The sequence below is a fragment of the Theropithecus gelada genome, chromosome 19 (assembly GCF_003255815.1).
Source record: "Theropithecus gelada isolate Dixy chromosome 19, Tgel_1.0, whole genome shotgun sequence".
NCBI classification, from domain to species: domain Eukaryota; kingdom Metazoa; phylum Chordata; class Mammalia; order Primates; family Cercopithecidae; genus Theropithecus; species Theropithecus gelada.
This window is the reverse complement of record NC_037687.1, coordinates 16,677,299-16,693,923: the sequence shown is the minus strand read 5'-3', so window position 1 is coordinate 16,693,923 and position 16,625 is coordinate 16,677,299. Positions and strand designations below refer to the sequence as shown.

Here is a 16,625-nt window from a genome sequence, read left to right as displayed (position 1 = left end):
AGACGCCTACCCCCATGTTCTTGCCTACACACATGCGTGCACCTGTGTATGTGCACAGAGCGAGGCCCAGGCGGAGTTGGCCTGTCCTGTGACGTTCACTTTTGTGACCAGGGGCACAGTGCAGCTCCCAGCTAGCGGGCTTTGGGCTGACTTACGGCTGAGCTGCCTGGATGTAGGCGGTGCAAAGCTCACCGGGATATGCCTACTTCCTCCTTCATAGCAGAGAGCAGCTCTGAGCGAGAAGCCAGGAGAACCCAAGGATGGGCTCTTTCTCCTGCTTCCTGCAGCCTCTGCCACCCTCCGAAGGGAGGGCTGATGCTAGCTCACAGAATCACAAGGGCTGAAGGCCACACGGATGGCTGCACTTGAGACTGCTCCACGTCCTCCAGGGACTGCTGACGGAGTACCAGGAGCCCTCTGAGCCCTGCTGGGAACACAGCCTGTGGGGGCTTCTGCAGCTCTGGGCCCCTGATGTGCGAGGCAGAAGGACAGACACTCAGGAAACCCCACTCTCAGAGATGGGGCTGAAGAGGATGGTCACAGGACTGGCAGATGTGTGCCCTTCCCCCAGGCCAGGAGGAAGTGGATAAGGCTTGCTCAAGGCGGCTGCTGAGCAGCCAGGGCTGTGGGGAAGGGGGTTGCCAGAGAAGGGACGTCCCTCCCTGGCAGTGGGATGGGGGTGGTGGGAGCAGAAACAAGCTGGGACCACAAGCTGGAGTGCCCTCTGCAAGGCTCATCGGCCTGGTCCTCTCCTGCTCCCACATGGGCCTGTCCTTTCACCCACAGCTCTGGGCTGACCCCCTCTACCTGGGCCCGAACACTACCATACCCAGCTAATTTATGTATTTTTAGTAGAGATGGGGTTTCACCATGTTGGCCAGGCTGGTCTCAAACTCCTGACCTCAAGTGATCCGCCTGCCTTGGCCTCCCAAAGTGCTGGGATTACCAGGTGTAAGCCACTGTGCCTGGCCACAAGACCCCATCTCTATAAAAAAATTTAAAAATTAGCTGGGCGTGGTAGTGCACGCCTATAGTCTCAGCTACTCGGGAGGCTGAGGCAGGAGGATTGCTTGAGCCCATGAGGTCAAGGCTGCAGTGAGCTGTGATCATGCCACTGCACTCCAGCCTGGGCCACAGAGCAAGACCATGTATCAAAAAAACAAAAAATGAAACAAAACTGCTTCCAAACAGGGAAGCAACTGTTTTAATGCCTTTTGTGAAAGAATCCTTCCCTCCCTGGATTGGGGAGCCTCCTTTGTTAAATACTACACATGGAATTATTTTATATATGTGGTCCACCTCTGGGCTGCTGAGGCTTGTGAGGTGCCACACTGTTTTGATTATCAGAGCTTCAGAGAATGTTCTGACTTGGCAGGGCTCAGTCTTTTGTGGTTTCCCAGGAGACCCGGGACCTGGAAATTAGTCTTGCTGTGGCTTAAGATCCCTGCCCCAAGTGGATGTGAAACCTGCCCTTGGAGAATCCCCTGGTTCTGGTGGGAATGGAAGGAAGCAGATGGGGCTGGAGGAACCAGGGACCTGAAGTCCCTGTGGGCGACAGCTCAGCCAAGTGGCAACCTTGGGTCGTGGTTGTGTTTTGGGGTCTGGGTCCTGGAAACGTGTTTCCTTCCTTAAATCGAATTGTCTCACCAAAATACCCCAAGGCTAACATAACCACTCTACCCCCTGACTCTGCCCATCCCACGCACAGACAATGCGAACAGGAAGCAAAACACATCCTCCAGCTGATAGCATCAGTACGACCAAGGCCTTTTGTAAGAACGATCCCCTTGTCACCAAATGAAAATCAAACTGTCAGACTACAAAGATCCTCGAAGAAATGCCAAAAAGTGCTAACAAAGTGCCTGTTAACGGATGAATGGAAAAACACAACGTGGTCCATTCATCCAATGGAATATTATTTGGCCATAAAAAGAAATGAAGGCTGAGTGAGGCGGCTCACGCCTGTAATCTCAGCACTTTGCAAGGCCGAGGCTGGCAGACCGCTTGAGTTCACGAGTTCGAGACCAGCCTGAGGAACATGGCGAAACCCCGTCTCTACAGAAAAAAACACAAAAATTAGCGAGGCGTGGTGGCGTGTGCCTGTAATCCCAGCTACTTGGGAGGCGGAAGTGGGAAGATGGCTTGAGCCTGGGAGGCAGAGGCTGCAGTGAGCCGAGATCGTTACACTGCACTCCAACTTGGCCAACAGAGCCAGATCTTGTCTCAAAAAAAAAAAAGGAAGGAAGCACCGATTCATGCTATAACGTGGATGAAACTAAAAAACACGATGCTGACTGAGAGAAGCCAGACACGAAAGACCATATGGGGTGTGACTCCATTTATAGAAATGTCCAGAACGCCAGAACAAATTCACAGACACAGAAAGTGATGAGTCGTTGTGAGGAGCTGGGGGACGAGGAGTGGGGAGAGATGGCTAATGCGGATGGGGACGGGGTTTCCTTTTGGGGGATGAAAGTGTTCTGGAATCAGATAGAGCTGGTGTTTGCACAACACTGTGAATGCACTGAATATTACTCATTATAAATTACACGTTATGTGCATTTCACTAAAATAAAAATGAATACTCCTTTTAAAAAAACGGAGCGGTGCAAAAAGAAATGGCTTTGTAAAAGCCAGGCCGGTATATGCTTCTGCACTCTGAAAAAATGCCAATCTCAATTCAGAGCCTTTTCCTTGTGTTCTCATAGAAAGGAGGTGTAAGGAAAGGCATGACAACGAAAAAAACAGGCCCTGGGGGTGGGGGGTCAGTGGCCGGATGTGAATTAGCCGCTCTCAAGGCCGGCTGCACAGAAAGTAGGGTTCTGCCTACCAGTTTGGTGGAGGATTTGGAATTTACTGGAAAATAAAGGCCTCCGGACGGGGCCTCCAGAAAGTGTAGCGTAGCCGTTTTCGTTTATATAAGGCCATAATTTGAAGCCACATGTTTATAGGATGAAATCATTCTCAGGCTAAGAGAAGGCTAACTAGCATTGCAGCAGACTCCTTTAGGATGCATCCTGCAGCACTCAGCGCATGTCACGTTTCGCGTACATTTCGCTGATCCTGTTGAGGATTTTTTTTTTTTTTTTTTTAAGAAGAAACCTCATGGGCCGTATGGGAAAGATGGAAACACACACACGGAGGAATGACCACAAAGTCAGTCTGTCGGTTAGGGTGGCTCAGACTGGAAGGACGACTTAGAGGCCTTTGTCCTCATTTTTCTACATCTCCAACCTAACCGTAAGATGGCCGTGATCACGTGCCAGTCGGGAGGAAGAGGACATTCAAGAGAAGAAACTGTTAAGAAAACTCCAAGGGATGGTCCAGTGCAGGTGACAGGAGGGAGGAACTAAGCTCTTTTGGGGCATTTCAAAAAGTGGGGATATCGCCAGGTGTGGTGGCTTATGCCTGTAATCCCAGCACTTTGCGAGGCTACGTGAGCCTAGGAGTTTGAGATCAGCCTGGGCAACAAAGAAAGAACCCCCCAGTTCTACAAAAAATAAGAAATGAGCCGGGCATAGTGGCGTGCACCTGTGGTCCCAGGTACTCAGGAGGCTGAGGTGGGAGGATCACTTAAGCCTGGGAGATCGAGCCGTGATAGTGCCAGGGCACTCCAGCCTGGGCAACAGAGACAGATCCTGTTTCTCTCTCTCTCTCACACACACACAAATAAGTAAGTGGGGCTGCTTCCAAGATTCCACTGCAGAGGTGAATGGGCTCATATCACAGGCTGGCACAGGACATCACAGGAATTGGTGGGCATCACTGGTGGCCCAGGCCCTGCTAAGGGGCCAAGTCCTAGGGGTGGGACAGAGCAGGGATGGGAAACTCCTTGGGGAGCAGCTGGGGGAGCCAGCAGGGCCAAGAAACAGCATCCGCAGGGCAAAATCACAAAGAGAGGCATTTCCAGTGGGGAGTTCATTCGTGTTCCCCAAAACTCATGCTTACCCCGAAACTCAGAACGTGACCTTGTTTGGAAACAAAGGCTTTGGGGATGTAGTCAGTTAAGATCAGGTTGTACTAGACTAGGGTGGGCTCCAAATCCAAAGACTTGTATCCTTATAAAAGGAAAAGAGACACATGTGCACACAGAGGGAAGACGGCATGTGAATAAAGACGGAGGCGGGGATTGGAGTGATGTGACGACAGACCATGGAATGCCTGGAGCCCCAGAAGCTAGAACAGGCAGGAAGAGTCCTCCCCTAGAGCCTCCAGAGGGAGTGTGGTCCTGCTGACACCTTTTTTTTTTTTTTGAGATGGAGTCTTGCTCTGTCGCCCAGGCTGGAGTGCAGTGGTGCGATCTCAGCTCACTGCAACCTCCACCTCCCGGGTTCAAACAATTCTCCTGCCTCAGCCTCCCGAGTAGCTGGCATTACAGGCACCCACCACCATGCCCGGCTAATTTTTTGTTTGTTTGTTTGCTTGTTTTTGAGACAGAGTTTTGCTCTTGTTGCCCAGGCTGGAGTGCAATGGCGTGATCTCGGCTCACTGCAACCTCCGCCTCCCAGGTACAAGCGATTCTCCTGTCTCCGCCTACCAAGTAGCTCAGATTATAGGCATGCACCACCACGCCTGGCTAATTTTTTTGTATTTAGTAGAGACAGGGTTTCACCATGTTAGTCAGGCTGGTCGTGAACTCCTGACTTCAGGTGATCCACCCGCCTCGGCCTCCCAAAGTGTTGTGATTATTGGCATGAGCCACCGTGCCCAGCCAACACCTTCATTTCAGACTTGTGGCCTCCTCAGCCACCCCAGGATAGGTACTTAGTTATGGAAGCCCCACGACATGAATCCAGTTGCCCAGTGCCGAAGACCTTGAGTGGAACACTCAGGCCAGAAAGTAGCTGGGTGAGCCCTTCAGTTGCTCCAGTCTTTTTTCTGCCTTAACTGAATATTCCCAAGAAGCTCATCGCAAATGCTCTCTCATGACTTCTGCCAATCCCACGCTCACCCAAGGGGAGTTGAATGTGTTCTTCTGAACCTGTTCAGATTGTCCTTTGTCTTCCACAAGGCATTCCCCCAGAACTTCCATCCGGCCTGACTGTTCTGAGCCCCACGCCCCGGAGAAAGTCCCTTCCCAGGTATGTGTTCTTTCAGCACGTTCTGGCCACCCGCCTCCCCACAGCCCAAGTGCTCTCGGACCTGTGCTATATGCCCACCCCTCCAGGCCCTGGGGTCTCCCTCCCTGGGATCTGTGCTGATGCTTCAGAGGAGGCTGTCTTCTTTCAACATATGGTTAACAAATGTTCCTCCAGTGCTCACCCCAGGCCAGGCTGAAGTTGGGCACAGGAGACAGAACGTGCAGGTGAAGGAGACGGAAAACACACTCACCACAAAGCAAGGAGGTATTTGCAACAGCGATAAGTGCTTTGGGGAGGAAAAATCCAGCATAACTGTGCTAGCACAGCAGTTCTCAGCCAGGAGTGAGTCTGTCCCCGCTGGGACAGACATCTGTCTGGAGACATTTCTTTTTTTTTTTTTTTGAGATGAAGTCTTGCTCTGTTTTCCAGGCTGAAGTACATAGCGCTATTTCAGCTCGCTGTCACCTCTGCCTTGCGGGTTCAAGTGATTCTCATGCCTCAGCCTCCCAAGTAGCTGGGACAAAATGCACCCGCCACCACACCCAGCTAATTTTTGTATTTTTAGTAGAGACGGGGTTTCTCCATGCTGGCCAGGCTGGTCTTGAACTCCTGGCCTCAAGCGATCCGCCCGCCTCAGCCTCCCAAAGTGTTGGAATTACAGGCGTGAGCCACTGTGCCTGGCCGTGGAGACATTTTGGATGTTACCACTTGCGGCAAGGGGACACTGCATCTTGTAGGTGGAGGCCAGGGATGCCGCTCAGTGTCCCATAGTGCACAGCACGGCCCCTACAGCAAAAAATAATCGGCCCCAATATGAGCCAGGCCAAGGTGGGGAAGCCAGGGATAGGAACCCATGGGGCAGTGCTCAGGGCAAAAGGTTGCTGAGGCCTGTATAGTGCAAACGAGCTGGACGTGCCTGGAGCTTGAGGACAGCAGCCCAGGCAAGGGCGGGGAGTGGGCAGGCGGGGTCAGAGCGGGTCTGAGAACAAGGAGCCCAGTGTGGCCGGTGGGTCCAAGGCTGGAGGCGGAGAGAGAGAAGCCGAGATGGGGAAGGTCAGATCCTCCAGGGCCCTGCAAATGTGGTTAGATTTTCATGCAAGTCCGAGAGGGGAGCCCCATGTGGTTTGATGCAGGGGCACCAGGACCAGAGTGACATTAAGAAAATGTTACCATCTGTGGCAGATGGACTGTGGCGGGCCTGGGTGGAAGCACGTCCTGTGGGTGCCTTGTGGGGGGGCTGACATTTGCCTGGATCAGGCCCATGAGACGCAGGTGGGTTCTGGTCACAGGTAGAAGGCCGAGCCACCGGGCCCCGCAGGTGGCTGGGCTGCAGGTCCTTCCCGGGTGACCTGTGGGCTTGTAAACGAAGATGGGGAGGGCAGCCAGGGACATGGGTCTGAAAGGGCAGACCCCTCTGCAATCACACAGCCCATCTGTCGTCACGCCCAGAGGGAAAGCCATCTCGAGGGTAAGAACAGGCGTCTCCCTATGTTGCCCAGGCCAGGCTCGAATTCCTGGGTTCAAGCAATCCTCCCACCTCAGCTTCTGGAGTAGCTGGGACTACAGGTGCAAGTCCACACTCAGCTAATTTTTCTATTTTTTTTTTTAAAGATGAGATCTCCCTACGTTGCCCAGGCCAGTCTCAAACTTCTGGGCTCAAGTGATTCTCCTGCCTCGTCCTCCCAAAGAGCTGGAATTGCAGGCATGAACCACTGCCCCTGGCTAGAACATTTACATCACCTTAAAAAGAAACCCTGTACCTTTTAGCTGTCACCTATCCCACTAATCCCCCAAAGACCCCCAAGTTTATTCCCATTCTCCACATCTGCTGAGCTGCCTAGGTGGCTCACGACCTGGCCACCCATCTGCCCCAGGCTTCTGGCTTCCACGTGGAGTGCTCTCTGCATGCCAGGATCCCCCCATGCCGCCCATCCGCGATCCAGCCCTTGTGGCCTTCAGCTAGATGCTCCTCCTCCTGGCCAGGAAACCCACCCTCCGCTCAGTTTCTACAAAGGACCTCCCAGGCTCAAGCTGGTTCCACTTTCTGATCACCTGAGAGCGAAACCAGATCGGGGGGCAATGGTCCCAGGATTTGCTGCCGCCAATGTCTTTGGTGAAACAGCCACTCCCCAGCTCCCCTTGAAGCTCATCCCTGTGCCAGGGACTCTGGTGATCACAACATGAAGGCAGGTGAGAAACGAGTCGCCTCAGGCCGGTCATGGGCTTGACCTGCAGGTCTCAACAGGCTCTGCTTGCCCCTCAAAAGCTTGGTGTTCTTCTACATCAGTGTTTCTGCCCTGGAACAGACTCTGCCCGCAGGGGACACTTGGCAACCTCTGTCCTGAGACATTTTTTTTTCCCTTTGAGACAGAGTCTTGCTCTGTTGCCCAGGCTGGAGTGCAGTGGCATGATCTTGGCTCACTGCAACCTCTACCTCCTGGGTTCAAGCTATTTTTGTGCCTCAGTCTCCCAAGTAGCTGGGATTACAGGTGCACACCACCATGCCTGGCTAATTTTTTTTTTTTTTTGTATTTTTAGTGCAGACAGGATTTTGCCATGTTGGCCAGGCTGGTCTCCAACTCCTAGCTTCAAGTGATCTGCCCGCCTCAGTCTCCCAAAGTGTTGGGGTTACAGGTGTGATCCACTGCGCCTGGCCCTGAGACATATTTGGTTGTCGGGACAGGGAGGATGCTATCAACATGAAGAGGGTTGAGGCTGGAAATGCTGCTCCACACCCCGTGGTGCTCAGGGCCCCACCACAGAGACGGACCCAGCCACAAATATCAGCAGTGCTGAGGGTGAGAGACCCTACATTAATTATTTGGAAAAAAATTGATTCCGTCTTCACACTAAACACCAGAATGCATAAAATACATTCCTAATAATTTTTTTTTTTTTTTGAGATGAGTCTCTCTCTGTCACCCAGGCTGGAGTGCAGTGGCACCACCTTGGTTCACTGCAGCCTCGACCTCCCAGGTTCAAGTGATCCTCTGGCTTCAGCCTCCTGAGTAGCTGGGACCACAGACATGTGCCAACACACCTGGCTAATTTTTGTATCTTTTTGTAGAGACGGAGATTCACTATGTTGCTGAGGCTGGTCTGGAACTCCTGGGCCCAGGGGATCCTCCCACCTCTGCCTCCCAAAGTGCTGGGATTACAGGCATAGACCACCGCACTTGGCGCCCAGTGGGCTACTAACCAGGAGAATCTACCTAGTCTCTCTGATTTCTCTCCTCTCTCCTTCCCCATTCACTTTGTGTATTTAAATGTGTGAGCTGGGCGCAGCAGCTCAGGCCTGTAATCCCAGCACTTTGGGAGGCTAAGGCGGGTGGATCACCTGAGGTCAAGAGTTCAAGACCGGCCTGGCAAACATGGTGAAATCCCATCTCTACTAAAAATACAAAAATTAGCTGGGCATGGTAGTGGGTGCCTGTAATCCCAGCTACTTGGGAGGCTGAGGCAGGAGAATCGATCACTTGAACCCAGGAGGTGGAGGTTGCAGTGAGCCAAGACTGTGCCATTGCACTCCAGCCTGGGCAACAAGAACGAAACTCCATCTAAAAAAAAAAAAAAAAAGAAAAAAAAAATGTGCGCAGCATCCTAGGACTTCGGTCAGTCAGATGACGACAGACGCAAACTCACTTAGGAGTCAACAGAACCCCGAACTAGTGTTTCTCACCCAGGGCTGACTCTGCCCTCCAGGAGACACTTGGCCATGTCTAGAGACATTTCTGGTTATCCAGACACGGAGGAGGGGGTGCTACCGGCATCTGAAGGGTGGAGGCCAGGGACGCTGTTCAACACCCTACAGTGCAGACAGCAGCTCCTACCCAAGAGAACGATCTGTCCCCAATGTCACCAATGCTGCAGCTGAGAAGCTATGCTTTAAATCAATCAGAAAAGTGGCTGCGCGTGGTGGCTCATGCCTGTAATCCCAGCACTTTGGGAGGCTGAGGCAGGTGATCGCTTAAGCCCAGGAGTTCCAGACCAGGCAACACGGTGAAACCCCGTCTCCATAAGCAATACAAAAATTAGCCTGGCGTGGTGGTGACTGCCTGCAGTCCCAGCTACTAGGGAGAATGAGGTAGGAGGATCACTTGAGCCCAGGGAGGTCGTCAAGGCTGCAGTGAGCCAAGATCATGCCACTGCGCTTTAGCCTGGGTGACAGAGTGAGACCCTGTCTCAAAAAAAAAAAAAAAAAAAAGGAACATTTGCATACTTTCAGCCTCCTAAGGACTCATGGGCCCTTGACACATTAGCACGGTTCCAACCCCATGCTCACTTGGCTGCAGGATATTGAGAGTGCGGGGTGCAAGAAGGAGCCAGCCTTGTGGAGGCACCTGCCCCGGTTCAGGCCACTTTCTTCACTCCAGGACACCCCAACCCTTACCTTCTCCCTTCCCTGCTAAATCATGGGGCTGACTCCCAAGGGACCACCCAGGGAAAAGGAACCAGTTTCCATGGCGCCTATGGGCCAAATAAGTACGACCGCACTTTCTCTGCCTCTCTTGTTCTCGTGCCCACCCAATAAATAGCATCTCCACGTGACGAGGACCTCAGGGGTCTTCCCAAGCAGTGGACAAGCTACCCCCTGACCCCGATGGCACATTCACCAGGAAATTAAAGCCCTGCGTGAGTCCCCGTACCCTGGGAATCAAAATCTCAAACGTCACCCTCCTGCCCCCGATCTCATCTGCCCTGGAATGGGATGCAGGAGGTGGCAGATGCCTCCTCGTGGAGATGCTCTGAGCAGTGAGCCTGGGAAGATCCACAGCAAAGCCTTGAGCCTCCCACTGCTGCTGTGCCGCTGTGACTTCACTCGTGAGGAAGCAGCGGTGCCCACCTCCCAGGCAGATGACCCATGGTACGGCTGACGGGGGAAGCTCTCGGGTCTCCCACTTCCCCCATAAGCGAGTCCCCAGGCCAGGCAGGCTCCCATCACAGGCTCGCCCGCTGCTGGCACCTTCACAGACCCCACTGGGCTATTAATTTGACTTCCATGCTCGTGACTCCTGGCTGAATATCTGAACAGAGGCGAGGGCTATTTCTGTTCTCCTCAGTCTCCCCAAGGGCCAGCTCTGAGCCTGGCTCCCAGCCAATACTTCCTTTTTGCTGAAGGATTTTAAGACATTCCAGAAACTTCTTTTGTTCAATCACTTGTGACAGCAGTTGGTCCTAAGGTCACTTGGGTCCCTGAGTGGAGTTACTTTGGATATCCCTTGCCCCTGACGCCGGCAATACTGAGAGCAGAGACACCCCCGCCCCATGCCCTGTTTGTAAACTTCATCCTGCTTCCCCACCAGGCACACACGGTCTCGAGGGCCTGGCCCTCAACACATCTCCTGTAAAATCCCACGGGATTCACTCCTCCCTGGGCTGGGTCCTCACCTCTGTTTTTTTTTTTTTTCCTTTTTTTTTTTGAGACGCGCTCTCACTCTCTCGCCCAGGCTAGAGTGCAGTGGCGCGGGATCACGGCTCACTGCAACTTCTGCCTCCTCGGTTCAAGCGATTCTCCTGCCTCAGCCACCCAAGTAGCTGGGATTACTGGTGCGTGCCACTATACCCGGCTAATTTTTGTATTTTTAGTAGAGACTGGGTTTCATCATGTTGGCCAAGCTGGTCTCAAACTCCTGACCTTAGGTGATCCTCCCACCTCGGCCTCCCAAAGTGCTGGGATTCAGGCGTGGGCCACTGCATCAGGCCTCTCACCTCTCTTTAGTCACCCTTGAATGTATGAGTGTGAGATCTGGAAAATTCCCAACAGGGAGCTTCCAAAATTGATGCAGCCAACCAACCTACTCACCCTTAAAGTGTTTATTTAAAGGAGTGAGAAAAGACAAAATGGACCTGTTCTCTATTGACACGATCATTTCCCCCCAGATTCCTGTATTATCTAAAAATGTAATTTGAGGCTGGGCGCGGTGGCTCACGTCTGTTACCCCAGCACTTGGGGAGGGCGAGCGGGCGCATCACCTGATGTCAGGAGTTTAAGACCAGCTGGTCAACACAATGAAAATCCATCTCTACTAAAAATACAAAAATTAGCTGGGCGTGGTGGCGCACACCCGTAGTCCCAGCTACTCGGGAGGCTGAGGCAGGAGAAGCACCTGAACCTGGGAGACAGGGGTTGCAGTGAGCTGAGATCGCATCACTGCACTCCGGCCTGGGTGACAGTCCCCCCCCAAAATAAATAATAAATAAAAATGCAATTTGAATTTGCCCCTTTTTCAGTGTTATGGGCTGAGCTGTGTCCACCACTCCCCTCCACGAACAAATATTCATATATTGAAATCCTAAACCTCAGAACTTCAGAGTATGAGTATATTTGGGTCTTTTTTTTTTTTTTTGAGATAGGGGTGTTGTTCTGTCACCCAGGCTGGAATGCAGTGACATGATCATAGCTCACTGTAGTCTGAAACTCCCAGGCTCAAGTGATCCTTCTGTCTCAGCTTCTCAAAGTGCTAGGACCACAGGCATTCACCATTATGTCCAGCTAATTTTAGAATTTTTTTGTAGAGATGGGATCTTGCTATGCTGTCCATGTTGGTCTTAAACTCTTGGCCTCAAGCGATCCTCCCGCCTCAGCCTCCCAAAGAGCTGAGATTACAGGCGTGTGCCACCAACCCTGGCCTAGAGACAGGGTCTTTATGGGGATGATTCACTTAAAATGACGTCATTAGGGTGGGCCCCCTTCCCTATGACTGCCGTCCTCATAAGATGAAATCTGGACACAGAGACAGGCACAAAGGGAGGACGATGTAAAGACCCAGGGAGAGACGGCTGTGTATGAGCCATCAGAGAGAGGCTTGGAACAGATCTCACAGCCCTCTGAAGGCACGAACCCTGCCAACACCTTGATCTTGAATGTGATCTTAAACGTCTGGCCTCTAGAACTGCGAGCCAATATATTTCTGTCATTTTGGCCACCCAACGTGCGGTTCTGTTACAGCAGCCCTAGCAAACTCAGGCACCCAGCAACAACAGCCATGAAATACGCCTAGCGGGGCTCCTTCTCTTGCACACACAGCCCTGTGCAGCAGGGCAGAGAGGGGTTTTAAACAAGTGAGTCAGACAAGGATATCTTATTCATCGCTCCGACGAACCCACAGGCTGAACCCTTGAATCACTACTTTATTTATCATCGGGCTCGGGCTCAGAAAGTCTGGCTGAGGAAATGAGTAGAACCCAAACTCGTCAGCTGCATTTCTGAAACATGCCTAATCTCTGAGGCTCTTTCCCAGCCACGACAGAAACTGAAAGGGAACGGGGCTCTGGGCTGTGGCGGTGGGCTGGTGTGGAGACAGAGCCCTTTGTTCTGCCACTCCAGGGACCACGAGGGCAGAAGAGAAGGGCTTGTCTTGCTCTGCCGAGAGGCCGCCCGGGGCTGTCTGAATGGCCGGCCGAGCAGGGGCAGCCTGGCACAGCTGGGCTGGGGATGCCGGGCACACAAAGGGCTGGTGGGTGGGGTGCGGGGGCAGCGCCCAGAAGGGACCGTCAGTCCCGTGGCCCTAGAGCGTTTCCTCCAATCAAGGGAAAGCAGCAAAGTCACGGTCAAGGAGGGGGCCAAGCAGGGAAGGGGAGAGCAAGATAGACCAAGAACAAAAATTCAGCAGTGTGTGCTTGGGAACGGGTGGGCGAAAGGGTCCACGGAAGAGATAACGCAGCTTACAAAAGCGACGTTTATCCAGGGCAACCTCCAAAGTAGCTCTTGGGAGAGAATCGAATACCTCTAATCTCAGAAGAAAAGCAACAGATCGTTCTAAGACGAGGACAGTTCCTCCAGAAATCCAGGTCAGTCATAAGACAAAGAAGAGAAAGACAAGGGCACCTGCTGTCCACCCTCGGGCACGTTGCCTAACCCCCCCCCACAGTCAGTTCCTAACTGTTCCTCCTTTTTATTGAGACCCGCTCCCTCCGATTAAGAACTGACTGGATGGCAGGATTCAGTTCCTGGTCTCTGCCCCCGTTCCCACTCTTAGTGGCAGTTTCTCAGGGGGCTCCACAAACACCAAGGACCCACTGAGGCAACGATGGGCCCTAGAGGGGAACCAGGTTGTACTAATGAGCATCACATTTCACCTGCGGAGGTGATTCTGCCTCCCCCCCCCCAAGGGGACACGTGGCCATGACTGGAGTCATTTTCGGTTGTTACCCCTTAGAGGGGACGGAATACTACTGGCATCTCATGGGTGACAGCCAGGGACACTATTCAACGTTCTACAGTGCACAGCCCCAAATGTCAATGGTGGTGCGGTTGAGAAACTGCCCTGGAGATCTGGGCTTCCCCAGTGAAAGGTTACTAAGGATCCTGCATGTTTCTAGAAAGCTCAAGGAACCATCTCTGAAGTTATCACCTGCCTGGGCCTTTCTGTATCAGGAAGATAAGAACAAGGACCCTCGTGCTCCCGGTTGGCAGAATGAGACAGCTGGGATGCTCTGTACAGGCCGGGCTTCAAAGGTATCTGCTTGAGCAATCCCTTCTGCCCGGCGTGGTTTAACATGTGGTATCTTTCCAGGTTTGACCTGGGGCCAGCCACCACTTCCAAGGAAACCTGCTGGAATCCCCCTTGTCCTAAAGCTTGCATTGGTTGTTCCTAATTCTGCCCCCATAATATCTTGTGGCCCCTCTGTTGCTGTACTGATGACCTGATCTGAATTCCATTCCTTTTTATTTTTTTATTTGTTTATTTTCGAGGGTGTCTCGCTCTGTCCCTCAGACTGGAGTGCAATGGCACGATCTTGGCTCACAGCAACCTCCACCTCCTGGGTTCAAGCAATTCTCCTGTCTCAGCCTCCAGAGTAGCTGGGATTATAGGCACACACCACCACACCCGGCTAATTTTTGTATTTTTAGTAGAGACAGAGTTTCTCCATATTGGTCAGGCTGGTCTTGACCTCCTGACCTTGTGATCCACCCGCCTCGGCCTCCGAAAGTGCTGGGATTACAGGCGTGAGCCACCGCGGCCTAGCCTGAACTCCATTCTTTCTGAAGAGGAAGTGCAAGGTTGCGGCGGGGGTGGGAGCGGTGGGAGGGGGGCACCTCTGTCCCCAGGAATCTACCAAGCGCCTGGCACAATCAGCCCTTGCCTAACTGAAATCTAGGCCCACCCAAGACACACCATTTGGAAGAGATGAGGAATGGGAGGCAGCAAGTTAACAGGTCCCGGTGGGGAGAAAATAATGAATCCTACAGCCAAATAGAAAGGGGAGATTCCCACATCTCTACCTGCTCCACTGAGTCACCAGACTGGACCCGAAGGAGGGTACTGCCTCGGGATTTCCAGAAATTTGCAGTTTCCAAAGCTTTGGGAATAGGTGCAATGTGCAAAAGCACTTTCGACAATGCAATTTTTTATTTGGACGATGAAGAAGCGGTAAAAATCAATCAACCAATCAATCAATCAATCAATCAATCAATCATTTTTGGATATAAACTGTAGAATAGAAAACGGAATAAAAGCAGGATCATTGTAGCCAGGAATGAAGAGTGGGGGTGCTGTGTGGAGTTCAAGGCCGGAAGTGGGGGGGACATGGACTGGAGACAAGACAGTGATGAGAAGAGTTGGGTTTCACGTTGAAAAACGCTGATGGAGGTCAATTCATTCATTTTGCAGGTGAGAGGACAGAAACAGGAACAGAGACTCAAGCAAAGCCAGGATCTCCAACACAGTGCTTCCTCCACAAGACCCTGCTTGGCCATTCTCTAGCGGCAGGAAGAGGTGATCGCAGGGCTGTGGGATCAGAAGATCCCGGTCCTGTTCATTGGGGTGTCTTGGCCAGGGCAAGCCCACAGTTCAATGTCTGCAGGAGGCATGACTGTGGGCTGTCACTGCATGTCCTGGGGCAAGCCAGGCCAAAGCCACCTTTCCTAAAGGCTAGGATATTCTGGAAGTGAAGGGGGTACTTATCTTTCTGTGGCCCTCTTTATATTCCAACTACTCAGGTTCATCTCCTGAATGAGCTATCAACTAAATATAAGCTGGGGTTCCCCAGCCCTTCTGGCAGATCCCAGATTAAGATCCCTACAGTTGGGAAAGGGGAGAAAGCACCCTGCACAAAGTCCCTGCCAGGGCCACAAGAGTCAGGCCTGTCAGATGTGAATAACTTTCCTGTCTTCCAGGTCACCTCCAGCTGCTCCTGGACACCCTAAGATTCTGAAGACTCCAACACCAAAAAACAAACCGAGTTAGGACCCTCTGGCTGCAAAACACAGAGTCCCCACCGGCTCCCACCTCAGACAGAGGCACAGAGAAGCCTTCCCTTAAAGACCCCTCGCCTCCAGGGTGCCCAGGAAAGAAAGGAGGACTGGTGGCTGTCGTGCCTCTCCAGGGCTGAGCTCAGAGCAACCGGGGGACAGATTTCCTGTATGTCGTTTTACCCATTTAAGTCCAAGGATGCAGCTCTGCGGAGGTGGCAACAGTCCTGTACATGAGGGTGCATGCACACTCCCTCCTGAAAAACAGTTCCGGCCTCACAGCCGGCCCTGAGGTCTCTTCCTTGGATCGAGGGAATCCCAGAATCCCGCTAGTCCTGTCTTAAAGGGAGGGTGGTGCCGTTTCCAAGACCAGGAGACTGGCACAGAGGGTGTTGGGACACGTCCCCGGTCACCCAGCTGTTGAGTGTGAAGTTAGGAAGGACATGAATCAAGAGGGGAGGGTGGGCGGGACGGAATCTCCAGGAGCTGCACCTCAACATTTATCTGCACGGGGCCATTCTAACCCCTTCCTTCTCTTCCCTCCTCTCCTGGCCCTCCCTCCCTAAGCCTACCCTTAGTTCTTACCATGACTTCTACTCCGTTTACTTCCCTTTCAGCTCCCATTTCCCCGCTTCCCAATAGCCGGCTGCCGCATCAGTTAGTTCAGAATCCCCCGCACTCACTGAGCGCCCACTGGGGGCCAGGCGCCGCCCTCTTCTCAGACACCCTTCCTTCAATCGCGCGGGCAGACGTCCCCAGATTGGTCTCGCACCCCTTCCCCCCAACCGCACCCCGGCTGTCCCGCCACTGGCCTTGCCCACTCCCCCCGCCTGGGCCTCTCGTTCCCGCCTCCTTGCCTCCCCACAACGCCCTTTCCTGCGACCCCCCAATTACCACTTAAGCCACGTCCTCTTCAGAGAAGCTGCTCAAAGCCACAAGACTCACCCCCCCCACGCCCGCGAACTCCCTCACCAGCTCCATCTCCATCCACTTTCTCCTTCACCATCTCGCTTCCAACTCATCCGCAGCAACCTCTCCAAGACCCCTAGGCTCGTTCCCGCCCCCTCGACCCCTGCCGTCGCGTCCCCCATCAGCCCTCAGCTCCGTCCCTCTTCTGCGCAGCCCCCACAGGCAGGCTTCGAGCTCGAGTCGCCAACCCGAGGCTGCCTGGAACTCACCTGGCCTCGGCCGCCGCGCGCCGCCGGTCCCGGGCCGGGTCCCCGGCCGGACGACCGCCTGCCAGCCCGCCGCTGCTCCGACCGCTCCGCCCCGCCGCGCCCGCCGCTCCCCCGCGCGCTCCCGCTTCCGGGTTCCGGAGGGGCGGGGACGGGGGCGTGACGCCAGCGCGC

The 16,625-nt window shown here is 53.3% G+C and overlaps 1 protein-coding gene across 3 annotated transcripts in view; it reads right to left on the bottom strand.

Moving 5' to 3' along the window:
- MYO9B (myosin IXB) overlaps positions 1 to 16,550 on the bottom strand; it is a 139,446-nt gene extending 122,896 nt beyond the window's left edge. For all 3 annotated transcript variants that reach the window (XM_025367239.1, XM_025367241.1, XM_025367240.1), the window contains exon 1: positions 16,455 to 16,550. The gene's annotated coding sequence lies outside the window, so the exon portion shown is untranslated. The remainder of the gene's footprint in view (positions 1 to 16,454) is intronic.
- Positions 16,551 to 16,625: the final 75 nt, after the last annotated feature.